Here is a 17,348-nt window from a genome sequence, read left to right as displayed (position 1 = left end):
AAGACTGAATGCTTAATCATGGGCCATCAAGTCACCATATGACCTGAGCTGACAATCAAAACCAGGTGTTATCTGACTCACTGATGCATTCAGTTGGGTGTGCACAGCAGCATTTCCTTATCAAATGGAAGTGGTGTGTACGTGATCAGCCAGAGCAGGACCTCAAGGCACAAGTAAATGAAGAAGTAACCCAAATGCTCATGGCCCTGACTCCTGCTTCACTAACTTATCTCTCCCAGCCTGCACCTGTGGATATGGGGGAATACACTATGATAAGTTGACGGAGGAAGAGAAGGCTCAGGCTTGATTTACAGAGAGTTCTCCATGGGATGCAAGCACCACTCAAAAGTGGACACCTGCAGCACCACAGACCCTTGTGGGACATCCCTGAAGGCCAGTGGTGACGGAAATGCTCCCAGCGGGTAGAATTTTAAGTAGTGTAACTAGTTGTTCATTTTGCTTGAAAATTAAAATGGCCAGATGTGTCATTGTATACTGCATCATGGGCTGTGCCCATGAATTAGTGACAAGGCAGTCTGGGGAAGAGTTATGTGGATAGAGCTCTCTAAATGAGAAATAAACATAAAAGTATTTGTACCTATCCTATGTAAATGTTCACCAAAAGTGACCTCAGGAAAGGAGGATTTTACAAATCAAATAGGTAGGACAAGCCTTTCTGTGGATGCCTGTCAGCCTCTTTCCCCAGCAGCCACCCCTGTCATCACCCCAGGTGGTATTCCGTTAGCAACCCAAGCGGAGTAATACACCCACGATTGTGAAGCAGTCTGCTCAGTAGAAGCATGGAGTAGTAGCCTTTTGAAGACTTAGTTACAACACTGGTTAGATTGGCAATAGCTTGCAGGGCCGAAGGAGCGTTCTCCAGGAACCTGTATGTGCTCTGAATCAGGACCAAATATGGTCCTGATTCTTCTATCCTCAAGCTCATGGGTCCAAGAATTATGGGGTAGACATGGGATTGGCATCACTCGCTGTTACTCCTAGTGACCCACTAGAAAAATTTTGCTTTTTGTCACCATGACCTGATGACATAGGCTTATAGGTCTTGGTTTCTAAAGGTGGAATGTATGCACCAGGAGATACAAAAATAATTCCACCAAATTGAATGTCAAGACTGCCACTTGGCCACGTTAGGCTTTTCATGGCTCTGAAACAACCGACCAAGAAGGAAATTACTGTATTGTTTGGGGGTCTGATCCTGACTACCACGGGGAATTGGATTGTTACTCCACAATGGAGGCAAGGAAGAGTATGTCTGGAGTACTGAAGCTCTCTTAAAGGTGTCTCTTAGTGTCACTATGTCCTGTGAATCAAGTCAATGAAAAACTTATAAAACCCAATCCAGGCAGGACTACTAATGGCCCAGATCCTTCATGAATGAAGATTCGAGTCACCAACCAGATAAAAAGCCACAACCAGCTGAGGTACTTCCTGAAGGCAAAGGAAATATGTAATGAGTAGTAAAAGAAAATAATAAATACCAGCTACAACCACATGACCAGTGGTTGGTTCTTTCTCTGGATTTACAAATCTCTGCTTCAAGATAAAAATCTCTGCTTCAGATTATCTCTCTTCTATTTGGGTAGTTTTGTTGTTGTTGTTGTTTCATTTTTATTCTTCATTCTTAGAAACATTGTTGATGATTGTAACATAGTTGTTAGTAAAAATGGGAATTTGCCAAAAGAGTCTCCTTGAATAAAGACTGGTACCAGAAGCAGAAGCATAGCAGAGTCCAGCCACTAATATACACAGAAAAAATTCCTTGTGTGTTTGAACGAGGCCCACCCATTTAGTCTCCCTCTCTTTCCTTGCACACTCACATCTGTAATCAGAAGATACATGGGATGTTTTACATACTTTAACCTTATCTTTTAAATACCTAGATTTTCTCAGATCTCTGTTTTGTTGATTTGAGTAGGTAGTAGATGTATGTACTAAAAAAAAGAGAAAAAGGAGATTATTAAAAGGAGTAAACTGCAAAGAATAATTTGTCCTTCCACCTTACTTCTAGAATTTTCCAGAACCCTTTGTCAGAGGCAGTCACTATTCATACTGTGACTAGTTAAGCATTTATACAAGTGGAAGTTCTCGTGCATTCCATATTTTTATTTTTTTTTGTAGTGTAATGATAGACATTCTTCTTCAGCATGCTTTTTTCCTTACAATTATTTACTATCATTGTATTTCATTTATGTAGAGCTTCAAATTATTCAATTAGATACATTGGCCATAATTTTCTCAATCTTCTACTGATAGTATTTACCTTATTTATGTGTCGCAGTAATGTCCATCTTCTTCACCCAATTGTATTGTGTGTGCGATTGTGGTATTGCCCATCTTATATATACTTTTTCGACAGCCCTCTAATAATATTCTGGAAATCATTTGGAAAAGCAAAACTGAGATATATTCAGTTACAGCAGCATTGGGAAAAAGTTACAATAGCACAGTTATAGAATCGGAGTTGAAATCTATATGTATTTAGTATGCATGCCTTCGAAATGTGTGCTTGGAAATGACCAGCTCCTTGATCAAATGGCTTTACCCCTATTCCATTTATATTGGAAACTCTTATCTTCAGAGATTCCTAGGATAGAGGTATATTTTTAACTGCTAAGCAATTCTAACTCTGACATATTTTTTTCCTCTGGGTTTATGATCTCAGTTCTGGACCTGACCTCTTGTTCTACTTACACTTTTTCCTTCCCTAGTCGTCCAAATATGATCCTTTCTATTTTATTAGGTGTCAATTAAGCTTGTGTGAAGAAGATTTTAATGAAAGTCCTAGAGGTGAGAAAATGGTAATTGAGTAGTTTTACACCAAAGTACCACACTGTGGGTTACTTAAAAAAGTAGGTTAACACATTTTTATTATTTTATGAGTCTTGATAGTTTTCGCCCACCATCTGTTCCCAAAGCTTTCAGTTTCCCAATTTGTCACTGAACATGTTATTCCTTATATGCTTCTTTTTTCCCCTTTTTATCCTTCTTCCTCTTCTTCCTTTTGCTTTCTCATTCTCCTTATTGTTCTCTATGACTGATTTCCTCATTCTTCTGTTCCATGATGATCTGAAGCTAAATATTTCTCCCTATATACTGATGAGCTTATCTCTTTCTTTTTTTTATCTTTTTATTTTATTTTATTATTTTTATTATTATTTTTTAAATCTCTTTCTTATCATTTTTCATCCTAGGACCATCTTACCTGTATTAAAAACCTGTGAGGTAATTTTCTAAGCCAAATGTCATTGATTTTGCTTTCCAACTTCTACTAGCAAAATTAACCATTACTAAACTTGAAATAAAGGGACTTGTTTGAGCAAACAAATTAATAAATATAATTTCTATCTTTTAGCGTCCATAAGCAAATTGAAGTCATACAATATAGAAACGTTTATCTAATCTGCTCAAAACATAACTTTTACACCTAAATCCTTATTTAGAAATAGACTATGGATACACCCAGTTTTTTGGTTATTCTTGCTTTAAATAAAAAATATGTATTTTTTGCTTTAAATTAAGCACCAAAAAAGTTGATATAAAACACAAAATTAATATCAATGAGCAGCAGAAAAAATAAAGAGGTGAAAACGAAATGCTGATGCTATGGTCATGTTAATAAAATCTCTTACTCTGCCATAGATTTCTAAAAAACTTTTACTAGCATTTACTTGATGCTGAATTTACAACTGGGCCATAGGTTTTTGTTTCTTCAGTTTCTCCTGGGATATCTTTTTTCTTCTGCGCAACATCCTCTTCTATTTTAGGAACAATCTGCTCTTCCTCAGTAAGGATCATCTCAGTGGGGCAGGGGGAGCTCTATAGGGGTTCGTCCGTCCTGAGCTCTGTAAATTCTGCACCGCAACTTGAGAGCTTGGTCCAGCTGGATGTGCTCAATGACCAGAGAATTTACAACGAAACCCTTAAGCTCAGCATCATTCTCTGCATTTTTTAGCAAATATGTGCAGAAAAAGTGCAGCACTCTTTTTGGGGGCCACTGACCCTGTGTCCAGCCACACTGTTTGGCCTTGGCACACCTACCAACTCCACCATTGTAACAATGAAATGGCATACATTGCTTCTGTAAAGTGACATCCTTTGGATACTTGGCGGCTTTTCTGATATGCATACCCTTGATGGCCCGAGCATTTTTATGAGTGTTCTTAAAGTGAACACAAAGATTTGAACCTCTTGATTTGCATGATTTGGGGTTTTTTTCTGGATCAAGTGAATGGTGAACTATTTTCAGGGGTCATCTCAGGCTGCTTATGAGAAGAGTTGCCATTAATTCTTACTTAGCATTCAACTAATGAACCTATCAGAAGTATATGTATTATTAATTTTTGTTATTTCCATAACAATTATAAAGCTAGAAATTTGATTTCCTTTATTTAAACACGTATGTAAGCCCGATGCTTTTTTTCCATTAGTGCTGAAGAGTGGAAAGTTTCATAATAACAAAATCGTCACTATCGTATTAGCAGATGTATATAATGATTAAGATTGTGAGATTTAAAGAAGACAATTTTCAAGTTCTAGCTATAGCTTCTTGTGTAGCTATGGGGAAGTTAATTAATTTCACTAATTCTTGGTTTCCTCATATGAAAAATAAAAACTAAAACGGTACCTATCTCGGTGTAGTGATAAACTGTTGAACAAATGTACAATATTTAGAATAGTGCTTGGACTATACTAAGCCGAAAAATAGTTTTAGAGTATATAAGGTAAAATTAAAATTTATTCTCCAATTAACAGTAAATAATTCCATCCAAGGATTAAGTATGAGGTAAAAATAAAGACAAAGTGTGTATACCAAACTTAGAAGAAATTCAGGGGCATATGGACTACATAAAAACAAAGGATTAGAATATGGAAGAAGAATGCTTATGCATATACATTTAAAGTAAAATAAGTATCATTGTCAATTTTATATTTTCACATTCCTAAATACGCACTGAAAAAATCAATTACTGAAAATCAGGCAGAAAAAAATATGCATTTAGAATATAATTTTTGCATAAAGTGTATAGAGCTGTAATTAAATTTAATTAAAAATCTAAAATTATAATTTATTTAAACTTGATGTTGAGTCATTCATATTTCTGAATTATTTAAAATCTGCTTACCAGGACAAAGTTTATATTTGAAAGATACCAAAAATATGTGAGTACCATCTAGTGGTAGAACAGGAGGTAAGCAACAAGCTGTGAGAGAAAGGGGGTTAAAACTGAACAGGAAGGCCAGAATAAGATTGATTGTAAGGAAGAAGGTCATGGCCATAATCAGTAAATATCGAAGAAGAGCCTACATCTTTATTACAGCATGTTTGGGTGATTAGGCAGTAAAACAACTGATCTATAACAGCCAGGGGAGCAATGAGCCTCTATCAAAACTATGCTCCTGATCACATTTCTGTACATTGAAGACACAACAAAATTCTAGAACCCTAAAAGATGGAATAACTGGAATTTAACCTCATATTGATACAGAGAAAAAGTAAATTAGCTGCATAACTGTGAAACCAGGCTGAAGTCAGGAAGGGGGAGTGAGGGACATGCAGATTTCTGTATAAAATACACAAGGAAGCAAATGCAAACAGTATTATATTAAAGTCATGGAGTTTCCTTTAAGTATAACAACAATCGTTATAGAAACAATTTGTTTTGAAAGATTCTGCTTCAATTATCTTAAAATCCAGTTGAGTAAAACTGAAGCTCAGCCAAAAACTATTAGTAAGACAAGAAACAAGAATTCAAATTTAAGACTGGTTACAGAATACAAATTCAATAAATAAAAGATGCTTTCTCTAAATATTTAGTAATAAAACACATTTAATGTGAATGTTGTTCCAATGCCTAAAGAAATAACAAGTGCAAATATCCTGATAAAATAAAGTTATGAAATCTCAAACTATCTCAAATGAATTAAAATCAGCAGGCTATGAAGACTATCTGATCCATTTGGATATTAGGAGCAAACCAAAAGAGAGAGAGAGAGAGAGAGGAAAGAATAAATTCATACATATTTAAAAGATAAAAGTACATTTTTTTGCTATAGGACTAAAGTTCTTTCATAGATATCTATGTGAAAATAAATTAATAATGAGAAAATTATCTGAGAAAATGCATCATGTATATGAATATATATTCATATATATTCTACATAGGCAACCTTTCAAAGTCTAGATGCCATAATTCACAGAAAAATGTTTGTCATTTTAATAAACTTGAGATTTTAATCTCTGTTTATATTAATGAAGAGTCTTAACAGTTTGGTAGGGTTCTATTGCTTGAAATTAATGGCAAAATTAAAAAAATAAAGCTTAAAAGAAAGATTCTGAAAGATCTGACATAAGCATGAGGAGTTTCAGGCCTTTCCCTACAAGGTTAGAGAGCACATTGTCCTCCATGAAACTGCCCTTACTTCTGATACTAACAGGTTCAAATAATTTTCCCGAAGGACTCAGAATTCACTGAAGGCTATTTTACTCATAGATACAGTTTATTATAGGGAAAGAACTCACTTAAAATCAGCCAAAGGAAGAGACACATAGAAAACAGTTTGGGAGAATTCCAAATACAGTGATTCCATTGTGCTCTCTGCAGAATTGAGGATCCTAGAGGAGGTTGTTCAGAAGATTGTGCATCAGCATGTCCTACTTTAATGCAACCTTTAACTTACATGGTTCCCATGGGGCAGTGCCCCACATAAACATCCCTCCATTAAACAAGTTTTCTATTGCCCTTCTGCCTGACCATATGGCCTTGAGTTAGTAAAATCCAAACATAAGAACAAACAGCCTACAATTTAACACACTGAAGTGATTTGTTTTTACTTTCTTCAGAATGCCAGCTTGCCAAACAGGATTCTGTTCACTTACCTTGAAACTGCCATCCATAAACCAAGAAACAATTGTTGGTCAACAAAGACCTGTTCATAGGGCATTGTTCAAGTGGCCCAAGTGACCATGATATCTAATATTTTCTCAGGAGGTCTCAAAGTTATCCCCAAGGGAAAAGAGATCACCTGCTTATGAGTATCTGGTTGCATTCCCCCTGGTAGCATGTTCCTGCCTAAACCATTTCCATTTTATTGTTGGAACTCTTATGGTCACCGTCTTTTTCATTAGAATTACTTTGAAATCACCTAAGACAACAAAGGCATTACAGATTTAAGGATTATTTTATGTTCCTCATTCATAAGAAAGTTTTGATTATCTCTAACAGCAAACTAGTAATTGTCTCCTGAATGGAAATTTTCTAGTCCACATCCCAGAGTCGTTGCTGGGTAGTACTCAGAGGCTTTTCTCCAATTGGCACTCCACACATGATTATTGTACAACAAATTAATAACCTGTGTGGTTTCAGTCATTCTTATGGCTTCCCATTTAACATGTCCAGTCAAAATTGAGGGAAGGATGGATTTACATGTCTTTTGTTTTACCATACTAGGTAAGGACACATTCCCAGATCAGACACAATATCTATCCTTATAATGCATTCAGGTAAAAACAAAAAAAACAAAAAAAAAACAACAACAAAAAAAGACCACACACACAACCACTTCACAGTCTGTTCAAAGATATTGTTTTTATTTAAACCATTATTTTAATCCCCAAACCCCTTATATTCCGATATTCTCCTAACTTATCTGTAGCACTCACTGAAACCTCACAAACGGGTTTTAGAACCACATTGCATAGGACCCCCATTTCAAGAAATTCCAGAATTTTTCACCTTCCTATTTTACCCACTCATTTGCAAATGCTCTTGGGTCCATAAGCAGGGGTTGGGACAAAGACCCAGGCCTACTTCTCAGCATTTATGTTGATTAAATTATAGAACCATTGCCCTAGGCATTTACTGATTAGAATTCTCATTGTCATTTTTACCTTGTTGCTCTCTAAATTTCTCCAAACTAGGGTTATTAAGCATATTTATTTAGTATTCATGGAGTACCATCAGTCCCCCGGCCCCCCTCCCGCCAGCTTAGAAGAGTGCTGTACTAAGACCTTTGTTTTGACACCTCCCAGGTCCACTACACTCATCTCACTTCCTAATAACTGTTTAAAGACATCCACCCTGCTGCAGTGGAACTCTTGGCTCTCCAGGTCCTTTCCCCATTCTCCTGTAAATCATTTTAATCTTCTTCACTCTCTGATGTGTGAGCTCATTTTGTTTTCTTTGATAATGGTTCTAAAGCTAGAGGCTAATGTTCTGAATGGCTAGGCTCCAAGCCCGGCCTGGCATCAAGATCCATCGTCTTATTTGCCTTGTAGCTATCACAGATAACAATAACCGGGGGATTACATATTTTGCTTACTTCTTATTTGCATTTTTTATGCATCCAGAGAATCAACCCCTCAGAAGTTAGAGCCATCTTTCGTCAGTTCAACGGGTAACTTCTACCTACATTAACTGATTGAAGCTGTGCTACGATTTCATAAAATAGTAACCCTGCAGCCATCCGGGAATCAGAGGTTTGCCACCCCCCATCATTTTATTCTCCTTTTTCGCAAACCACACGAGTCAAGGCCATTTTAGTAAATCCCAGTTCTCGAACCAAATATCTGGAGCTAATCAAACTTCAAAGCTTGAGTGGACACAGTCTTCACAAGACTGACTTCATTTCTAAAACACTAAGTTGCAAGTTTGAGGAACTTTGAAATCCACCCTCAGGCTAGGTAATTCTCGAGAAGATTTCTTACTACTTACTGAAAGCTATTATTCTTACAGTTAGGTTTATTACAGGGAACGGATACAGATTAAAATCAGCCAAAGGAAGACACATTGTACAGGATCTAAGGGGGTTCAATATATGGGTCTTTTATTGTCCTCTCCCTGTTGAGTGAGGGTGTCTTAATTTGGGGAATCTGTATAATAATACAAATAGAGTATGGCCAAGCAATAAGGCTCACCCTTGCCCAGTTTCAGAGTTTTTCACTGGGGCTTCATTAAATATTCATGATTGATTTATTGCTTTTCCATGTAGCTGGCCCTCAATCTCTAGGTTGATTGATACTATATGCCAAAAAGCCCCTCGCTCCACCACCCCAAGCCACATCGTTGGTCTTTCTGGCATGATCAGCCCTGACCCTAAGACTATAGCAGTGGGGTTAGCCCCATTCTAGAAAAAATGCTCCTATCAGGTGTAACTCAGATGACCTCTCAGCAGCTCGAGCAAATGTCAGACCCCTTGTGTGGAGGCAAGGCCGAATTACGTACCACAGGGTAGTTCATTACAAGGTTTTAGATGGGGAGTTTGGCAAGGGTTCGTGTTCACAGACACCAGGGACGACCAATTTGTTTACAATGTTGGACTTCAATCCAAGAATAACACACCTTTGTGCTTTCACTATGCTTTAAGTTAGAAGGGATTTAAATGTGTGTGGAAATGTATATATTGTGTGTGTAGATAGATAGATACATAGATATGGATATGGATTTAGTACAATAGATATAGGTATAGATATAGATATATAGGTATAGGGTTGTTGTTTTTTTCCAGTAATTTTGTACACAATTGATTTGTGGGATTTAAAAGCAGAAGTTAGCCAATTAGGAATCCATTAAGCCATTGCATGAGTGGAAGTGAAAACAAATCGTCAGAAATGGGGGAGGATATATATTACTGTGAGAGCTAACTAAAAGGTGATATTGGTTATAAGCTCTTTATACAGGCTATGATATTATTGTGTACACAGAGACTGGTAAATATTGAGCATTTAGAATGCCTTCGAAGTAGTGCAATGTCTTAGATAATATCATTAGAGTTAAAAATAGAAGAATTATTATGGTAAAAATAATTTCCACTAGAGAAGTTAGTCTAAAAATGCAGGCATGTGATTTGTATAAGGAAGAGCAAACCAGATAAGAAATATATACCTACTTGTACACACACCAAAATGGCAGGAAAATGTATGTCCTCATTCACATCCTTGGGAAAAGGATGTTTATATTAGTGTTGGGTAAGAATAGTAATGGAACACAGCAGGCTGGAGAAGTTTGCTTGACCCCCAGGGCCTGATAGACAAGTAAATGGCTAAACCAGGCCTCTGAGCTTTTAAAGCTATTAGTATTGGCAGCACAGTGAGGATCATGAAATGTGGGGTAGGGTCTGAAGTCAGAGTCAGCATCAAGACACTAAGTCAGAATAGTTGTAAAAAGTATATGAAGTGGATTGAAATCACAGAGATCGCTTCTCACACAGGAGAGGGGCATAGGCAGACACCTGAGGCAGGACCGATTTTTCAAAAGGCTCTAACAGAAAAACGCTCTGGTTAGGAATAAGAAAACCTAAATTTCTGTCTAGGATTCTCCACTAACCACTCGTAATAAAATGTATTATGGGCTTGAGCCTGCCTTTGCAGGAGTAATTAAGTTAAATAATCCCATATTTGTATTCTCCTTTTGAGACTATCCTGAAATGAGATTATCCTGGATTATCCAGGTGGGCCCTAAAGGTCTTGAACTTCAAAATGTGGTCCTGTAGATCAGAAATGATTAAAGAAATCCTCCTCTCTTTTGTATTCTGGAAAATGGCTTACTGCAAGGAACCACCCTTCTCATGTGACTTAGTTAAGACACACATGTGCCCCTCACTCGCCCTCATTTATCTGTAATAAAACCAGACACGCTTCTTTCATATTCCCATCATTTAACTCATAAATGATTAATTGAACTGTTTCATCCTTACTATTTGATCATAACAAATGCTTATTAACCAAACTTTAGTAAAGATTCTCTTCTTTTCTAGGTCCCTGAAATTTGGTCACCCTCAGCCTGGGCCAGCATATAGCTCTTTGTTAGAGGCCCTTAGAGGAAAACACGCTGGTCTAAACATAGGTTTAGACATTTCTTACATCGACAATATAATGACAGAAGCAGAGGATGAAATAATGCCAGTGCAATGCATCACAATCATGTGATGCAAAACGGTCATGAAACACAAGCTTCCTGTATAATCTGAAAAAGGCAAGGACATTTGCTCTTCCCTATGACCTCCAGAAGGTTTCCTCTAAATAGGCAGGTGATAAGAATAGCTTAGGGGATGATGAGAATATTTCAAATTTTTGGTGGAGGGAGCTTGTGATTAAGTCATCAAAAGACTATTCAATCATGAAAGAATACAAATATATATAGAACCTCCCAGGTCCACTACACTCATCTCACTTCCTAATAACTGTTTAAAGACATCCACCCTGCTGCAGTGAAACTCTTGGCTCTCCAGGTCCTTTCCCCATTCTCCTGTAAATCATTTTAATCTTCTTCACTCTCTGATGTGTGAGCTCATTTTGTTTTCTTTGATAATGGTTCTAAAGCTAGAGGCTAATGTTCTGAATGGCTAGGCTCCAAGCCCGGCCTGGCATCAAGATCCATCGTCTTATTTGCCTTGTAGCTATCACAGATAACAATAACCGGGGGATTACATATTTTGCTTACTTCTTATTTGCATTTTTTATGCATCCAGAGAATCAACCCCTCAGAAGTTAGAGCCATCTTTCGTCAGTTCAATGGGTAACTTTTACCTACATTAACTGATTGAAGCTGTGCTACAATTTCATAAAATGGTAACCCTGCAGCCATCCGGGAATCAGAGGTTTGCCACCCCCATCATTTTATTCTCCTTTTTCGCAAACCACACGAGTCAAGGCCATTTTAGTAAATCCCAGTTCTCGAACCAAATATCTGGAGCTAATCAAACTTCAAAGCTTGAGTGGACACAGTCTTCACAAGACTGACTTCATTTCTAAAACACTAAGTTGCAAGTTTGAGGAACTTCGAAATCCACCCTCAGGCTAGGTAATTCTCGAGAAGATTTCTTACTACTTACTGAAAGCTATTATTCTTACAGTTAGGTTTATTACAGGGAACGGATACAGATTAAAATCAGCCAAAGGAAGACACATTGTACAGGATCTAAGGGGGTTCAATATATGGGTCTTTTATTGTCCTCTCCCTGTTGAGTGAGGGTGTCTTAATTTGGGGAATCTGTATAATAATACAAATAGAGTATGGCCAAGCAATAAGGCTCACCCTTGCCCAGTTTCAGAGTTTTTCACTGGGGCTTCATTAAATATTCATGATTGATTTATTGCTTTTCCATGTAGCTGGCCCTCAATCTCTAGGTTGATTGATACTATATGCCAAAAAGCCCCTCGCTCCACCACCCCAAGCCACATCGTTGGTCTTTCTGGCATGATCAGCCCTGACCCTAAGACTATAGCAGTGGGGTTAGCCCCATTCTAGAAAAAATGCTCCTATCAGGTGTAACTCAGATGACCTCTCAGCAGCTCGAGCAAATGTCAGACCCCTTGTGTGGAGGCAAGGCCGAATTACGTACCACAGGGTAGTTCATTACAAGGTTTTAGATGGGGAGTTTGGCAAGGGTTCGTGTTCACAGACACCAGGGACGACCAATTTGTTTACAATGTTGGACTTCAATCCAAGAATAACACACCTTTGTGCTTTCACTATGCTTTAAGTTAGAAGGGATTTAAATGTGTGTGGAAATGTATATATTGTGTGTGTAGATAGATAGATACATAGATATGGATATGGATTTAGTACAATAGATATAGGTATAGATATAGATATATAGGTATAGGGTTGTTGTTTTTTTCCAGTAATTTTGTACACAATTGATTTGTGGGATTTAAAAGCAGAAGTTAGCCAATTAGGAATCCATTAAGCCATTGCATGAGTGGAAGTGAAAACAAATCGTCAGAAATGGGGGAGGATATATATTACTGTGAGAGCTAACTAAAAGGTGATATTGGTTATAAGCTCTTTATACAGGCTATGATATTATTGTGTACACAGAGACTGGTAAATATTGAGCATTTAGAATGCCTTCGAAGTAGTGCAATGTCTTAGATAATATCATTAGAGTTAAAAATAGAAGAATTATTATGGTAAAAATAATTTCCACTAGAGAAGTTAGTCTAAAAATGCAGGCATGTGATTTGTATAAGGAAGAGCAAACCAGATAAGAAATATATACCTACTTGTACACACACCAAAATGGCAGGAAAATGTATGTCCTCATTCACATCCTTGGGAAAAGGATGTTTATATTAGTGTTGGGTAAGAATAGTAATGGAACACAGCAGGCTGGAGAAGTTTGCTTGACCCCCAGGGCCTGATAGACAAGTAAATGGCTAAACCAGGCCTCTGAGCTTTTAAAGCTATTAGTATTGGCAGCACAGTGAGGATCATGAAATGTGGGGTAGGGTCTGAAGTCAGAGTCAGCATCAAGACACTAAGTCAGAATAGTTGTAAAAAGTATATGAAGTGGATTGAAATCACAGAGATCGCTTCTCACACAGGAGAGGGGCATAGGCAGACACCTGAGGCAGGACCGATTTTTCAAAAGGCTCTAACAGAAAAACGCTCTGGTTAGGAATAAGAAAACCTAAATTTCTGTCTAGGATTCTCCACTAACCACTCGTAATAAAATGTATTATGGGCTTGAGCCTGCCTTTGCAGGAGTAATTAAGTTAAATAATCCCATATTTGTATTCTCCTTTTGAGACTATCCTGAAATGAGATTATCCTGGATTATCCAGGTGGGCCCTAAAGGTCTTGAACTTCAAAATGTGGTCCTGTAGATCAGAAATGATTAAAGAAATCCTCCTCTCTTTTGTATTCTGGAAAATGGCTTACTGCAAGGAACCACCCTTCTCATGTGACTTAGTTAAGACACACATGTGCCCCTCACTCGCCCTCATTTATCTGTAATAAAACCAGACACGCTTCTTTCATATTCCCATCATTTAACTCATAAATGATTAATTGAACTGTTTCATCCTTACTATTTGATCATAACAAATGCTTATTAACCAAACTTTAGTAAAGATTCTCTTCTTTTCTAGGTCCCTGAAATTTGGTCACCCTCAGCCTGGGCCAGCATATAGCTCTTTGTTAGAGGCCCTTAGAGGAAAACACGCTGGTCTAAACATAGGTTTAGACATTTCTTACATCGACAATATAATGACAGAAGCAGAGGATGAAATAATGCCAGTGCAATGCATCACAATCATGTGATGCAAAACGGTCATGAAACACAAGCTTCCTGTATAATCTGAAAAAGGCAAGGACATTTGCTCTTCCCTATGACCTCCAGAAGGTTTCCTCTAAATAGGCAGGTGATAAGAATAGCTTAGGGGATGATGAGAATATTTCAAATTTTTGGTGGAGGGAGCTTGTGATTAAGTCATCAAAAGACTATTCAATCATGAAAGAATACAAATATATATAGAACTATAAAGAACTAGAAGCAAATCCTAATTACCAAATAAACAACGAAACAACCAATAAAAGAGTCCGGTAACCAAGACTGGATCAGAGGTAAAAGTGAAAGCAATAGACAGAATGACTCTCATAAGAAACCATCTCCATGCTTCTCAGAGCAAGAATTACGCTTACCCCAGGGTTATCATAGACCCATTGATTAGGACCAAACTAAGGCCTGAAAATATTGGCCTCGGACATGGAACTCACAGAATTTAGGAGACAAAGGAATTCTAAAAAAATGTCAGGCAAATGCAGAGCTTTGACAATGTGCGGTGTCATAAGGGCATAACCTTTTGTGTCAGCTTCTGATAAAGCAGCGGTAATTACCATAAATTACCGTTGAAGGAGTTCAAAAATGTACAAGACAACTAGTGATATTTTTAGGTTTCTCCAGAGTCCTAAAAACTTGAAAATCTACATATATTCTTATGAATAAAATAACTCCTAGAATACTAATATTTGAAATTATATATAGTTTTGTCTGTGTGTGCGTGTGTGTGTTTGTGTGTGTGTGATAAGGAGCATAAGATATTTATGAAGGTATAAGTTTGCATTATTCTGCTAGGGCTTCCATAACACAATACTACAGATTTGGGTGGCTTAAAAACAGAAATTTATTTTCTCACAGTTATGCAGGCTGAAAGTTTGAGATCAAGGCACCAGTATGGTCATGTTCTGGTGAGGTACTCTCCCTAGCTTTCAGACAGTTTCCTTCTCCTTGTGTCCTCACTTGGCAAAGAGAGCTCTGGGGTCTCTTCCTCTTCCCACAAGAGCATCCATTCCATCAGGTCAGGACTCCACTCTTAGGACCTCATTTAACCTTGATCATCTCCTTAAAAGATCTTATCTCTCATATAGTCATGTGGGGTGTTTAAGGCTTCAACATATAAATTAGGGGAAGGGGGAACAAAGTTAAGTCATAGCAAAGGTAATATGTAAAAATTACACGTTAAAATTTAGGTTTGTTTATTATTAAAGAAATCCTGTTTATTTTGGTAGAGAACGGAAACAATAAATAAGTAATAAGAAAAAAATTACCTGCATTCCTACTCTTGGGGTAAAATGTTTAATATTATGGCATGCTTCATTGCAGTCATAGTTCTTTGAATGTTGATTCTACAGAATGAAACTAAAATTTAACATTACAGCACAATTTTTCTATCATAATAAACTTTACAAAAACATTGTTTTAAAGGTTTTAAAATAGTTCAACAAATACATGAGTAAAAAATATTTTTTGAGTAATAGACATAAATAACAACGTGTTTTTCATCTTCTATCAGTCTGCTGCTCTCTCTATCTTGATTTTTCACAAGTGGAGGACACATTAATGCAATATATCAGGATCTCTCCAGTAACTCTTCCTATATTCTTTCCTTTGTGTCAGAGCCAATCAGTGTACCCAGTGTCAATAATTATCACAAATGAGTCACAGGTGAGCCAAGGTACAGATCTTCTCAGTGAGCTTCTGGGTAAGCTCTGAGCATACTGGACCTCATGCTGGTAAGAGTTCTGTCTATTACCCATGGCGTTGCACAGTAGTGTAAATATCCATGTATGCCTCAACCTGAGAAACATTTAGAAAGCATTGCTTAAGTTTCATGTTCTAAAGATACTATGATGAGACCATGACCATGCCACCCTGAACAAGCCTGATGCCGTCTGATCTTGGAAGCTAAGCAGGGGCGGGCCTGGTTAGTACTTGGATGGGAGACCACCTAGGAAGACCAGGTGCTGTAGGCGTAAAAAGTAAAAAAAAAAATAAGGGATCGTAAGCTGACAAGTTTCTTGCAATCTGTGAGGTCGACCAAGGATTGTCTTGCCTAAAAATAAGTAAATAAATAAAGAAATAAAGAAAGAAAGAAAGAAATAATAAATAAATAAATAAAAGTAAAGATATTGTGATGAACATATTCATGAGCAAAAGCACATTCACTGTTTTACAATCTTTATTAGATTAGAGTCCCTAAATAGATGACTGGATATTAGGATATAAGTTTTCAAGTAAATAATATGTATTGTAAGACTGTTTTTCATAAAAGTTGTGTCAATTCACTCTCCCACTGTTAGGGACTGAATTATGAATGTTATGAATAAGGTTTTTTGGAGGCAATTAAGGTTGCATGAGGACACGATAGTGGAGCCACAATCCCAAAGAACTGGTGCCCTTTAGGATGAGGAAGAAGCACCAAGAGTGCACAAGCCCAGAAGATAGGCCAAGTGAGGACACAGTGAGAAGGTGGTGATCTGCAAGCCAGGAAGAGAGCTCTCACTAGACACCAACCCTGCTGCACCTAGATCTTGGACTTCCAGTCTACAGAATTTTAAGAAAATAAATTTTGTCATGGCAACTTGCACAGACAAATACCCTCATAAACAAATTACGATCTTCGTTTTTCCACAAAGTTATCTAATCTTGATTAAAATATTGAGAGAAAAGATAGTGAGAGAGAAGGAATTTAAAAAAGATTAGATAAACAACTATAAAACCTGTGATAGAATATATAACACACAGTAAATATCATACACACTAAGCATGTGTATATTCATAGAAGAGTTTTCATAAAGAATTGATTTGAAATCAATAAATCGTAATTACTAGTTAGTATTAATTTTACCTGAATGATTTCTAAATGCTGAGTGATTGAAACACTATTACTTTTCCAATGCATATTGTAATTGCCAATCAAGTAGTATTTAAAGAACAGAGACAACAAAATAATATTCGAGATTTGTTCTGGAGTTAATGGTTAAGTAAAAAAAGGGCAAATTTTGAAATAATTTTTTGTTAATGAAAAAGTTTAACTTTTTAGAAAAAGTGAACTGATTTTTGAGATGAATAGCATTCTCAAAAGCTACCAGTAGATGGTGTAACAGGAGTAATCAAAATTTAGAAAACATCCATCTGTATTTTCTCAGTAAACATTCTAGCATTTTTCAGCTTTTTAAAATAATATTAATAGAGTGTATTTCAATTAGCTGTACACTACTTTTAAGTTAGCACAACTAATTGAAGCATAAATAGCAAGAAAAATA

The 17,348-nt window shown here is 36.9% G+C and overlaps 1 pseudogene; it reads left to right on the top strand.

Annotated features, from left to right (window-relative positions):
- Nucleotides 1–15,936: 15,936 nt before the first annotated feature.
- Nucleotides 15,937–16,055, top strand: LOC111737475 (annotated as a pseudogene).
- The last annotated feature ends 1,293 nt before the right edge of the window (nucleotides 16,056–17,348 follow it).

Source organism: Pteropus vampyrus, unplaced genomic scaffold, assembly GCF_000151845.1.
Source record: "Pteropus vampyrus isolate Shadow unplaced genomic scaffold, Pvam_2.0 Scaffold27, whole genome shotgun sequence".
NCBI lineage: Eukaryota > Metazoa > Chordata > Mammalia > Chiroptera > Pteropodidae > Pteropus > Pteropus vampyrus.
Note: the sequence above shows the minus strand (reverse complement) of the source record. Positions and strands in the feature narration are given on the sequence as shown.